The sequence below is a fragment of the Mustela erminea genome, chromosome 12 (assembly GCF_009829155.1).
Source record: "Mustela erminea isolate mMusErm1 chromosome 12, mMusErm1.Pri, whole genome shotgun sequence".
Lineage (NCBI taxonomy): Eukaryota > Metazoa > Chordata > Mammalia > Carnivora > Mustelidae > Mustela > Mustela erminea.
The window spans coordinates 4,834,702-4,847,459 of NC_045625.1; the positions used below are offsets into that span (position 1 = coordinate 4,834,702).

General features: G+C 56.9%; 1 pseudogene; it reads right to left on the reverse strand.

Annotated features, from left to right (window-relative positions):
- Nucleotides 1-2,066: 2,066 nt before the first annotated feature.
- Nucleotides 2,067-8,924, reverse strand: LOC116570943 (annotated as a pseudogene).
- Nucleotides 8,925-12,758: the final 3,834 nt, after the last annotated feature.

Consider the following 12,758-nt stretch of genomic DNA (forward strand, 5'->3'; position numbering starts at 1 on the left):
GGCTTTCAGATGAATTCACTTATCACCTTGTCTACACAGCAGGTGCTCAGAAGTCCCACGTGAAGCCCAGGTTCCTATGGCAACAGTGCTGCAGGGGGATCCCCCTAGCCCCCAGCAACAACTGTGTGGGAGCCGGGTGGTGGCCAGCTGGCTTTGGGCTCCAGCTCCGAGCCTGGAGTGGACATCCTGACGACAGGCAGAAGCAAAGCAAACCCTTCCTGCAGGAAGACACCACGGCCACATAAGGCCCCCAGGGCGCTCACAGACGGCACTGAATGGCATTCAGCAGAGCAAGCAGGCTCAGGGACAGTGAGACCCAGAAGCAGAATGGCCAGTGTGACGCCTACATCCAGAGATCAAGGGCACACTACGAGGGAGCCGGCAGAAAGGAGCGATCAGGAAAGGAAAGAGTTAAAAGGCAAATCAGGGGTGGGGGGCCTGGCTGGCTCAGTTGGTGCAGACTTCCGATCCTAGAGTCGTGAGTTCGAGTCCCACGTCGGGGGTAGAGATTACTTACAAATAAAATCTTAAAAAAAAAAAAATACAAATTGTACGTCTAGAAGTGAAAAATATTTCAGGGGTCCCTGAACTGGCTCAAGTCAGTTAAGCCTCTGCCTTCGGTTCAGGTCATGATCCCACGGTCCTGGGATCGAGCCCCGCATTGGGCTCCCTGCTCAGCGGGGAGCCTGCTTCCCCCTTTCTGTCTGCCTGCTGCTCCCCGTGCTTGTGCTCTCTCTGACAATAAATAAAACTCTTAAAAAATACATATATATTTCAGTTAAAGTGACTGTCCATTGACTAGATCTGAAACTAAAGGGAAACGAAGATACGTGGGAGTTTTTTCTCAGAGTGTGAAGTGGAGAGGGAGGAGGGGAGGGTAAAGAGACGAGAGTCCGGGAGGCCGGGGCGGGCCGGGGGGACGTCCTGTCCACAGCTGCACACGCCGGGGGACTCTCCCCTCCGCCTGCTCGGGAGGAGACGGTTCAGGAGGAAGGAAGGTGATGGGGGTCGGAAGGCCCGGGCAGGAAGGGCGAAGAAGGCGCCGGCGGTGCGGGTAAGGAAAAACAGACAGGAGCAAGGCTTTCCCCTGGGGCTTCAACCAAGACGCGCTGCCTCGCCGGACAGCCCGGGAAAGCAGATCCGGGTGGGTTAAAGCTGGAGGCTGGTGTTGTTTCAGAGGGAGACCGGCCTTGGCCAGGGTTAGACCTCAAGCCAGCTACGCACGCGAGCGTTTGGCAAGTAAAGCAAGAGAAATAGTATGTATTTCAAATCTGAGAGAGAAAAGTGAAAAGAAAAAAAAAACAAACAAAAAAACTCAGTTCAAAAAGGGATGAGAGGGGCTCCTGGCTGGCTCGGTTGGTAGAGCATGTGACTCTTCATCTCGGGGTTCTGAGTTCGAACCTCACGTTGGGGGTGACATGACATAAATAAGTAAAAATTTAAAGGAAAAAAAAAAGGGACGAGAAAGGATAAAAAGGAAACAGGAAATGTAGAACATATAGAAAATGAAACAAAATAAGATGGTAGAAATTAGTCCAAATATATCCATAATAACAGTACACAGAATTAGACTCAACTCATCAGTGAAAAGATTCTAAAGTTGGGTGGGAAAAACTATCCAGACGGATGAAGTTTAGAGAGGATCCGCTGAGGGGTGCCTGGGTGGCTACTTGGTGGGGCGCCCAACTCTTGATTTTAGTTTAGGTCGTGATTCCGGGATTCTGGGATGGAGTGTTACGTCGGGCTCTGTGCTCTGCGTGGAATCTGCTCGTCCCTCTCCCTCGGCTCCTCCCCCGCTCGTGTGTGCTCACTCTCTCTCTCTCAAATACATAAATAAAAGCTTTAAATAAAAATAAATTCTCTTATTCAAAATAATATATATATAAAGGATCCACTGAAAATGTAAGGATCCAGAAAGGTTAAAAAATGAAAGGATCAGGGGGTGCCTGGGTGGCTCAGTCGGTTAAATGTCTGCCTTCGGCTCAGGTCATGATCCCGGGGTCCTGGGATCGAGTCCCATGTCGGGCTCTCTGCTCTCCCTCTGCCCCTCCCCCAAACTAGTGCGTGTGTGCGCACGCTCTCTCTCCCTCTTGCAAAATAAATAAAATAAAATCCTTAAAAAAAGGATTTGTGTGTGGGATGCACAGAAATGATCTGTCGAGGAAACTTTCAAGTTTAAATGCTTATCTTAAAAGAAAGGCTGAGGGACACCTGGCTGGCTCGGTCGGGGGAGCATGGGACACTTGACCTCCGTGTTGTGAGTTGGGTAGAAAGAGGACTTTAAAAAAAGAGAAAGAGAGAGAGAGAGAGAGAGAAGTCTAGTGAAGTATAAGAATGTGGCAGAAAATGATGCCATTTCATGAAAAGACAAATCAGAGCTCATGTGTGCTAAAGAAAAGGGGGTGTGGTCGTGTGACGAGGCCGAGAAAGGCGGCTTCTGGGACCTTCTCTTTGTGAACCGAGCAAGTAAGGATGAAAGGAGCCTGCTTAGGGGGTCTGGGTAAGTGTCAGCTATTGCATCTTTGGTGGCTTTTATCAGTGGAAGCTGCCGTTATCATGCTTGTCTGGGCTAGCCCAGACATGGAGACGGGGGCAGGGGGTTAACGTGGCTCCCCCTACCCCCAATTTCCTGGGGTGGGGGTCCGGGAACAGGGACTGGCCTGGTCTGGGAGCCTGCTCAGGCCCCCTCTGGTTAAAGTGAGTGCCCTTCGCTGCCATGACCGTGCTGACAGCCTCCTGTCTGCGCCGGACTCTGTTGGTTACAACGAACAGAAACCCCGTCCTGTCCTGTCCCCAAGAGACTTAATCACTCACCCACCAGAGACATGTAAGGACCAAAACCCCGACACAGCCAGTTCTCAAAACAACCCCGTTCATCCCGTTAGAGATGCTGATGCCGGTGCTCTGAGCAGTCAGGAGACTCGCCCGACGTCGTGCAGCCTCGACCTGCTGACCCAGAGCCTGGTTTGGGTTCATCCGCAGGAGGAAACACCAAGGAACTAACAGCCAGTGACTCCGCAGTCTCAGGACTTGTAGGAGCAGAATAAACACAAACCAGTTTCCCTGTCTCATCCACATCGGGGGGTGGGTGGGTGGGGAGGTGGGGTGGGGGGGTGGGTAAGAATTAGTGACAGAATTAGGTACCCAGGCCTTGCTGAACCAGCTGGGGCGGTGACTCTTGCTAAAAGGCTCAGAGGCTTGGGCCACTCCCCAGCTGGACCCCACTGATTTTTCCAGCTGAGGGTCCTGGAGGTCAGGGTTGCTGGTTCTCAGTTTTGGCTGTCCTGGAGTCACCTAGGGAGCTTGGAAAAAAATCACCTGGTAGAGACCACACCCCAAGCCAGGGACATCCGAACCTCTGCAGGTGGGTTTCCTTATTCTTTTAAATAACTGAACGACATTGCTCTGTCTTAATCTCCCGCCCTGAGAGAGGCCACCTGCTTCCAGCGACCTCTTACCTCTGTCCGGCAGCACGATCTTGCTCTCAGCATGCCAGGCTGTGGACCAGCACCCGGGAGGGCCACCAGCACGCTTCGGGTTCATGAACAAGGGAAGGGTAGATGACACAGACAGGTAACTCGCAAAGAAGAAAAACAAAGGCGACAGCTAACAGTGCCTGAGAAAACATACAGTCTTTGGATGAATTTGCTCGGGCTGCCATTGCAAAACCCCCCACACTGGCTGTCTTAAACAACAGAAACACTCCCTGTTGAACAAAAGTAACTCGTATTTACAGCAAACCTGGGGGTCCACTTTAATACCCATTCGAATGGCTACCTTGCAAATGCAGGGACGTGTGGGCAGGGAGGTGGAGACTTGGGGCTCCTGACATCCCACGGGTGGGATTGTACATGGTGCAGCTACTGTGGAAAACAGGTAGGTGGAGGCTCCTCCAAAAGTCACGCACAGAATTTCCCTGTCCCCCAGCCGTTCCACTCCAAAGTCTGTGCTACAACTGACGACAGGGACTCACAGACACTCGTGCACGAACATTCACGACGGCACCGTTCACGACAGCTGGAGAATGCGGACTACCCAAATGTCTACCACAGGCTGGAGGGATAGACAAGATGTGGTCCCGCCACGCAATGGAATATTATTCATCTGTAAAAGGGAACGGAGTTCTGACATCTGGTACATCAAGGATGAACCTGGAAGACACTACACCTAAAGCAACCAGATGCAACGATAGAATCATTGTATGATTCTATCTGCACGTTCTATCCAGAGGGACAGAGGGGCTCACAGGGAAGTAGGCGTGGGGTTTAATTCTGGAGTGATGCAAAGGGTTTGAAACAACCTTGTGAATATACTGAGGACCACCAAATTGTACACTTTAAATCGGTTAATTGTATATGGCATGTGAATTTCATCTCAATTAATAAAACAAACTGGTATAGATATATGGCTTTTCCATATCAGGGATCGCCAGGAGGCTGTTAAATGTCAAGGGGTAGATATTTAATTATTGATGGAGGCAGATATTCACAATATGTCAGTAAATGAAAAAAGTAGGTCATAGGACTACAGTGTTTAACGATTTTTTTTTTTTTTTGGTCAAAATACATCATACTTTTATGAATGCATAAAAAATGTCTCAAAGGAATAACCAAAAAAATGTGTGCTTTTGGCTTTCCTCTACGTGCTCATTTTTAAATAATGAACATGCATTCTTATGTAACCAAAAAACAGGCTAAGTGGGGAAAGAGATGCTTTCTTAAATTCACCCTGTTCTCTGTGAGGCTCTCAGGAGACTCTCTGCGCATCTGCTGGCCTGGGGTCCCGGACTAGACTTCCTCTCTTATACAGGGGGGTGGGGGTGGGCGGGGCAGGTTTGGGTATTCCCCCGGGGACCCTTCTTTCTGTGCCAAGGTCACCCTAGGACCTTGCTCACTACTGTCCCTCCATGCAAACCCTTCTGGGTGAAGGATTTCAGCTGAGGAATGAGGGTTTCAAGACCCTTGCCCCGACTTGCCTGCCACCAGGGATGCCGCACCAGATGCAGCAGAGACCGAGCTGGGTCTCCAGGGGGCTCTGATTGAATCTCTGACCCCCCATTGGAGGTCCCTCCTGGAAGCCCGGCCCAGGCTTCGGCTCTGGGTGGGGCTCTTCCCAGGGCTTAGCTGGGGCTCCTGCCAGACCTCGCAGCTGGGCTGCTGGCAAGAGGCTTTTTCTCAGGGTCCCAGTGAGCGCTGAGCTCTGGCTGGAAGGGCTCCCTCTCCCACCATCGAGCCTAGACATGGGCCAGGCTCTTAGCCTCAGGAACAGGGGGGCCCAGAGTGGCGCCGTGGACAGGGTGGCAGTGGCAGGGCCAATGACAAGATGCAGGAAGGTTTCAGAAATTCTGCCGGTACCCGGCATGTCCTAGGCAGGGCCTGGGGACATTACAATCCTCAGGAGTAAGAGTGTGTACGTGTGTGCACGAACGTATGCATGTTAGGATTCCAAGAGAAAACAGAGGTCCACTAGTTGAATTTGAACTTTGAATAAATGAACAATTTTTCAGTCTACGTGCATCCCAAATATCACACCCTGCATTTTGACTTGCTAAATCTGGCAAGGCTGGTCTGTTTGCCAGTGTTTGAGTGTGCACATTAGTGCCAGAGCACACACATGTGTGTGTAGAAACATAGGCAAGGCCAGGTGTAACAGGGTCACTGAGTGTGAGCGCATGCGTGTGCCATTTTTTTATGTAGGCGTGTGTATCAGTGTGTGTGCGTGAATGTCCGTGTTTCCAGGTTTGCACCTACGTGTACCGCAGCCTGTGAGGCGTTGGGCGTGGAAGTGTCTGTGAACGCGCAGGTTCCCGAAGAGGGCAGCTGGAAGCCAGCTTAGTGGTTGCCTGGGTGTGATTTCACGCGGGAGGAAACAGCTCGGCCAGCCAGCCCGGACTGCGTGTGCACACACGTGCCTGTGCGCGGGAGCTCTGCGGGGCACGGGGAGGGCGCTCTGAGCTCCGAGCCCATGCCAGGCACCCTGGTCCACCAGCACCCTGGCTCCACAACAGCCCTCTTATCACGAGGCACATTTCACACCCGGGGCAGAGTTAGGGGGAGCGTGGCCAGGCCATCAGCCCGCGCCCGGACACATGGGTTCACACGTGCGTTACATAAAAGCCGCGGGCCACAGAGGCAGCCAGATGTTCGGTTTCCTTCTGGAGCCAGATGGCCACTGATCTGGGTGTCCGTGCATTTTTCTAACTCCTGCTATCCTGCCTCTTGCCCCTTCTGGAGTTTTCCACGGACGGGGAAAGGGGCTGGGGACACGGGGATTTCCGGCAGAACAGGTTGCTCCCACTTCCCCCAAGTGGGGGGCTCAGGAGGCTGGAGTGGGCTCTGCCGAGATGCCGGCGTCTCCTGGACAGCTCCTCGTACAGTGCTCATCCCACCCGGCCCACCCGGCCCGGGACGCGCCCCAGCCCCGCCAGCGGGTGGTGCAGGCCTGGGCCGGGTGCAGTGCTCCATGCTCCATTCCTGCCCCCAGCCTGGCTCGGGTCCTGCTCTCCCCAGAGCCTCGCTCTTCCTGTGCTGATGGCTGAGAGCCAGCTGGCCTGATAAACTCACGGCTTTCGTGCCCCTGGGCCACAGACTGGGGGCTCCAACAAGAGAACACATTCACTCACCGTTCTAGAGGCCAGAAGTCCAAGGTCAAAGCGCTTTACCTTCTTCCTGGCTCTGCCCAGGATCTTCCTTCTGTGTGTGTCCGTGTCCAAATCTCTTCTTGCGCAACCCCTGCCTTGCCGGGTTTGGGCCGCTCTCCGGGCTTCCTTTTAACTGAATCAGGTCTTTAAGGCCGTGGCTGCAAATGTAGTCATGTTCTGATGCTAGGGGTTCGGACGTCACTGAATTTCTGTACGGGGGGCGGGGGACACGGTTCAGCCCGTAATACCCAGGATGGTGTTTCCCAGAGAGGCGCCTCCCATCCCAGCCCCACCGTGGCCCAGCGGTCATTTCTGGGGGAGCCTCAGAAACCCCAACTTCCTGCCTCTTAGTTTGACATATGATAACTTTATCAGGGGCCAAGGAGACATTTCAACGTTCTAGGTCGGGGGGACCCCTTCAATCCCAGCCACCAGCTCCTTTGGAAAGAAGGTTCGGACGACACACAGGGGACCTTGATGGGGCTGGAGGGGTCAGTGTGTGGCCTGGAGGCAGAGAGCCTGAGGGCGGGGGTTCAGGGGCAGCTCCACGGCGCCCTAGGCCCTGGGTGTGGTCCTGATGGTCTCGCTGGGCCTCGTGTCACCGTGTCACCGTCTGTGCAGAGGCTGCCGGGCTGGGTGATCCCAGAGACCTCGGCGGGGGCGGTGCTACTGGCCGCAGCAGCCCCTGGGGCTGGGGGTGGGCCCTAGGGAGGCACGCGCCAGGCTCCCATCGCCACTGGAACACCCCACGTGCACATAGGGGCTTAAAGGAGCAGCAGGTCATTGTCTTACCGCCTGTGGGTAAGTCCACGCCCGTCTCACAGAGAGGCAGGGGGCGGCTATGAGCAAGGTGTGGCAGGCCTGGTTCCTTCTAGAGCATCCAGGGGAGTGTCCATTTCTTTCCCAGCTCCCAGAGGCCCTTCCCCCAGCCCGGAGGCCAGCAGGCTGAGCGCCTACCCAGCACACTCCGAGCTTTCGTCCCGCCCCTTCCACTTCCAAGGATCCTGTGACTGCATTGGGCCCACCTGGAGGAGCCGGATTCAGCTCCCTGCGTAGGGTCCGCTGGTCAGCAGCCTTGATTCCGTCCGCTGTCCCAATGCCCACCTAACAGAAGAGTCATGGTCCTGGGCATTTGGAAGCGGAGGTCCCTGGGGGGCTGTTACTCCGTCCATCACAGCACGCCTCGTGCATCATCTGGCCCTCCCGACCCTTGGGCAGTGGAGACTGTCATTGTCATCCTTGATTTGTCTACAGCTGGGCAGCGGCGATGACCTCCTTCGGGGAGTGGCAACTCGTGGGCTTGCGCCCCGGCTGCCAGCTGGGAGGCCTGGCTCCTAGCCCCTGCCTCCCGCTGCCTGGACGTCGCTTCTGCTCCCCTCCCATCTCTGGGAATGTCCCGTGAGGAGAATGTCACAGGCGTGTGCACCGAGAGGGAGCTAGTTTGCACAGGGGTGTGGGTTCCAGCAGAGAGAAAAGCTTCCAGAAGCCTAAGAAACCGGTATCTACTCAGAGAGTCCTGGTTCAGAAAACGAATGCACGTTAACCACACTGGAATTAATACTTAAACATTAAAAAAGAGAAAGCGAATTCAGCAGGTGTGTGGCCGGTGGCCCCATGGGACGCTGTGGAAACACCCAGAGATACGACATCCAATGACACGAACAGCAGATTATAAAACAATATGCATCATTCCGCTTGGTTTGAAGTGTGTCTGTGTCCGTGTGTGTGTGTCTGTGTGTATGTGTCCGTGTGTGTGTGTGTGTGTGTGTGTATGAGAATTTGGGCGGGTGGTGTAGGGCACGGTAACGTGCTGGGTTACCTCAAGGCAACGTGACAGCAAAATGATGGATTAACTGGAAGGTTAATTTCTTCGTGCCTGACTTTTCCGTTTCCCCGCAGCAGGAATCTAGATCCTTCGCCACAAGGGCATGTTGGTTTGGATATAGCATTGGCCCCACGAGCGGCCCTCCCCGTCTCCCGCTAGCTCACGCGTCAGGCCAAGGTGATGGGCACTCTGGACCCATAGGCTTGAGCTCTGGCCCAGGCTGGCACCTGTGTGCGTGCGTGTGCACGTGCCTCTATGAGCACACGGAAGGGTCACCGGGACAAGCCCCAGGGCCACCTCTTCCCATGGCGGGGATGCAGCGTTTGGGGGCCCCGAGTCTTCCCTCGCCAGGTCCTCACTGTGACTGTGATGAAGCCTGATGCTTTGGCCTTCTCCAAGGGTCCCCCCCAGTGCCTGCCCCCAGAAGGCCAACTCCCAGTGCCTCTGTTACCTGTGAACTTGGACTTGGAGGTGCAGCCCCCTCCCCCCAGGGCAGAGAAGCACTTTTTACAGATGAGGGCACCGCTGCAGAGCCAGCAAGATCTCGGAGTTCCAGCCACGCGCCCACCTCACCCCTCGAAGCAGCCCTGGTCCTCCCACCCAGCTCCCTCTCTCCAGCCCCCCTTCCCCTAGACCTCCCCACCAGACTGAACAGCCGTTTTGTCCCTTTTCCGGGGCTGGAGTGGGCTTCCTCCATCTCACGGGACTTGAGCCACAGGGCCATGGTCACAGACTCCCTGACGCCTGCGGTTGCCACGGTGACGAAAGGAGGTGATCGGGTGCAAACTGTCCTTCCAGCCACCCTGGGAGGTACTCACTGCCTCTGAGGTTCCTACAAGAGCTTTCCAGAAAGCCCGCTCTCGCAGGGAAGGAACGCAGGTCCTCCACTCCCCGCCCTGGCCTGCCCGCCGCGACACCAGGGGCCACGCAAACCACGCCGGAAGCCGGCCCGCGCCGGGCCCACCATGACACGGGCACACGCCCACCCCCGGGTTCCGAGCTCCCAGCTGAGAGCTGCCCACCCGAGCCCCTAAGCCTCTGTGCCCGAGTGCCCCGGGGACACGCCTGGTCCTCTCTGGGGACACGGTGGTCCAGGGAGCTCATTCTGCTTTGCAACCTTCAGGGCGCCGGGCCCAACCCGGGGTCATGGCCTCCCTCACTCTAATGCTCACACCTGGGCAGGGCAAGCGTCATCCCCATTTTATAGAGGGGGAAACCGAGGCTCAGAGGGATCAAAGACTCGTCAGGGCCAGAGCCTGAAGCCAGGTGTGTCTGACTCCCCGGGGTGCGCTCTTCCTCAACACCCGCGGCCCCGCCCGACTCCAGCCTTGCCCTCCCCCCACAGGACCTTGACAGAGGAAACCCAGGCACGCAAAGCTCTGGCCCACATCTTTGGGGCCGGGTCACCTCGAGGGAACAGGTCCTCAGGCCTTTTCCTTATGGCACCAGGAGACCCCGAGGGACACCTTCTCTGTCAAAGAGGCTCCCTCCAGATCCCCCCCAACGGGCTACGGCCCTGGCGTCCACCCTCCCTTGGAGCCCTCGGTGGCAGTGACATCAGGGACGAGCCAACATTCCTGTTGTTTCTGTCGCCTGGACTTCTGCAAACCCTGCTCAGCCAGAGAGATGACCTTTGCAGGGTTCCGGGCTCGAGATCCTTGCGGGCAGCCTCCGGATTCCTGTTCTTCCAGCTCCCGGAAGGGATCACCTTTGCCCTGGTGGCTGGGCGCGTGGGTGGGGGAAGCTGGCGGACCGGGTGGGAGAGATTAGAAACCAAGAGGTGGGGAGCGCACTGGGTGGATCCAGGCCCGGCTCCGGCCCACAGGAGGAGCGAGTGGGAGCCCCTGGGGTCTGGGTCCAGCTGACGGTGGGGGAGGGCAAGGAAGGGCAGAGGCGGTGTCCTAGTGAGAGCTCCTGGGGCTGGATCCTGCCCTACCTGACATCCAGCCTGGGACAGTGACAGGGAATCTAGCCCAGGCGGACTTCAGACAACATGGCAGCCCTCTGGCACAGTGCGATTTGACCTTGTTTTTTTAAAAAGTGGTACCCCTGAAACTAATGTGACCTTGTGCATCAACTCTACTTCTTCCTGCTTGTTAGATATGGCTAAGTCCTTTCCCCTCCTCTCCCCTCCCCTGCTCTGCCTTCCCCTCCCCTCCCCTCCCCTCTCTCCTGTTCTTCCCCGCCTACCCCTCCCCTCCCTTCCCCTCCCCAGAGTCAGTTGTAAACTGAAGGGTCAGCTCCACTTTCTGAGAGGTTAGGAAAGGAGAAGCCTGAGATCTGAGGGTCAAAGAAAAAATCCTGCCAGTGCTACACAGACTCTCAGGAACGCAGAAGAGGCCAGCATTACCCTGATGACCCCAGCAGACGCAGACAGAGCGAGGAAACAGCACAAACACCCCTTGCAGTCAGAGAGGCAAAAATCCTTCACAAAATTTTTAGAATGTTTAGAAAAAGTATTGCGTCCTGACCCTGGGGGTTTGTCCCAGGTGTGCAGGGCTGGTGTACCATCCGGAAACCAGCGCTCAGAATTCACCGTAAACAGAAAGGGCCGTTATTGGCTGTGGTCACAGAAGGGCATTCAGGATACCCACGTGAGCACACGCACACACTGTCTCCCTGTTTCCGTCACTGGGAGCTAGGAGCTGTCCCCTAGCCATTCCTGCCCGCCCACATCCCCCTGGGGACTCTCCAGGAGCAGTGGGGTGATGGCGGGTTCCCCAGGAATTGTACCCCACCCCTCCCTCTGCTCTGCCCTCGCGGGTCCCCTCGGAGGGGTCCATCCATGACATCTGGGTGGCATCCTTGAGCACAGACCTGTCTGGCTTCCACAGCAAGGGCACCCCTGCATCACACACGAGCTCCCAGGGACCGCTGTCATCCCCGTCTGACCGAGCAGCACACGGGGTCTCCAAGGGGGGATGGCATCCCTGCCAGGAAGGGCTGGCATCGGCCTGAGCCTGGGTCCCTAGTACCCAGGGTTCCCGACACCCCCAGGAGGTACCTCCCCGATAAGCCTTCCCAGGGGCCTTTCCTCGTAACCATTTATCAGGTCCTTGGCATCCCACGAGCCCCCTCTAAGCCTTAGGGGAGCTGCTGAGAACCCTCCATTCTTCAGAAACCCCTTCTCATCCTAAAGACTCCAGAGACCACCCCCCACCCTCTGCAGATGGGGCACCAGAGGGCAGCAGCCCGTCCCCAGCCCAAAGCTGGAGCAGGATCCACCGTGGATCGCAGATTTCCAGGGCGGGGGCGAGGCGGGGAGGAAGACACCCTCACCCCTTCTGCTCGGCGTCTCATAAACTCAGCACCTGGGAGCATCTGGGGAAACGAGCAGAATGTATTTTAAAGACTCCAGAAATAGCCAACGGCCTGGACCGGACGCAGGGGCTTTTCGTCGTGGTGGCCCTGCCGGTTGGGTGCCCCAGAACTCCTCCAGGGGAATGACAAGGTGCAGATGTCCTGGCTTCCTCCAGCAGGGCAGGGAGCCCTGGAGGCTCAAAAGAGAAGCCGGGGGTCTTGGGGGAGTGGGCGGGTACCCGTCTGCGGGGGCCACGGCCCAGCTGGGTGTGGGGGGAGCCACAGCCATCCAGCATGTGAGGACTCGGGTTCCCTGCAGCAGGAGGGGCGGGCGGTCAGCCCGGAGGGCCAGCCCGGTGGAGCACTCTGGGTCCGGAGACCCCCCTACCTCCATCACGGGCAGCTGGTGGGCTGCAGCATGTCGCCCCCTGCAACCTTGGGCAAGTCGCTCACCCTCTCTGAGCCTCTTTTTTCTCATGCACACAATGGGCACGTCAACGGCCCCACTCAGAGGGGTCGAGCCGTCACACACTAAGTGCTTGTTCCGGGAACCCCGAGCCCCGACCCCAGCCTGACGCGTGTCCCCCCTACCCTGCAGTCTGGGCTCAGCCATGGGGGGCTCACTCTCTTCTGTGACAGGCACAGCCTCCTTGTGCTCTCCTTCCCCTGCCCCGAACACTACCCCCCACCCCCCGCCCGCACTTCCTGGCTGGCCCCTGGCCTGAGCTCCCTGGACACCCCTCGTCATGGCTCTCCTCGGGCTCGCCCGTGCTGGCCTGATGGCTCCTCTCCTGGCTCAGGGGCCTGGAGCCAGGGACACTTGGGACTGGAGCAGGAGAGGGTCTAAGGCCCCCAGGGGAGACCCTGACAGCAGCATCTTGGGGACTTCCCAAACGTCACGACTCAGGCCCTGGAACCCCAGACAATGACCTCAGGGAGACTGACCCATCAGCCTGGGAAAGCTCAGGAGCCCCTTGCCCCCTGACCACTTGA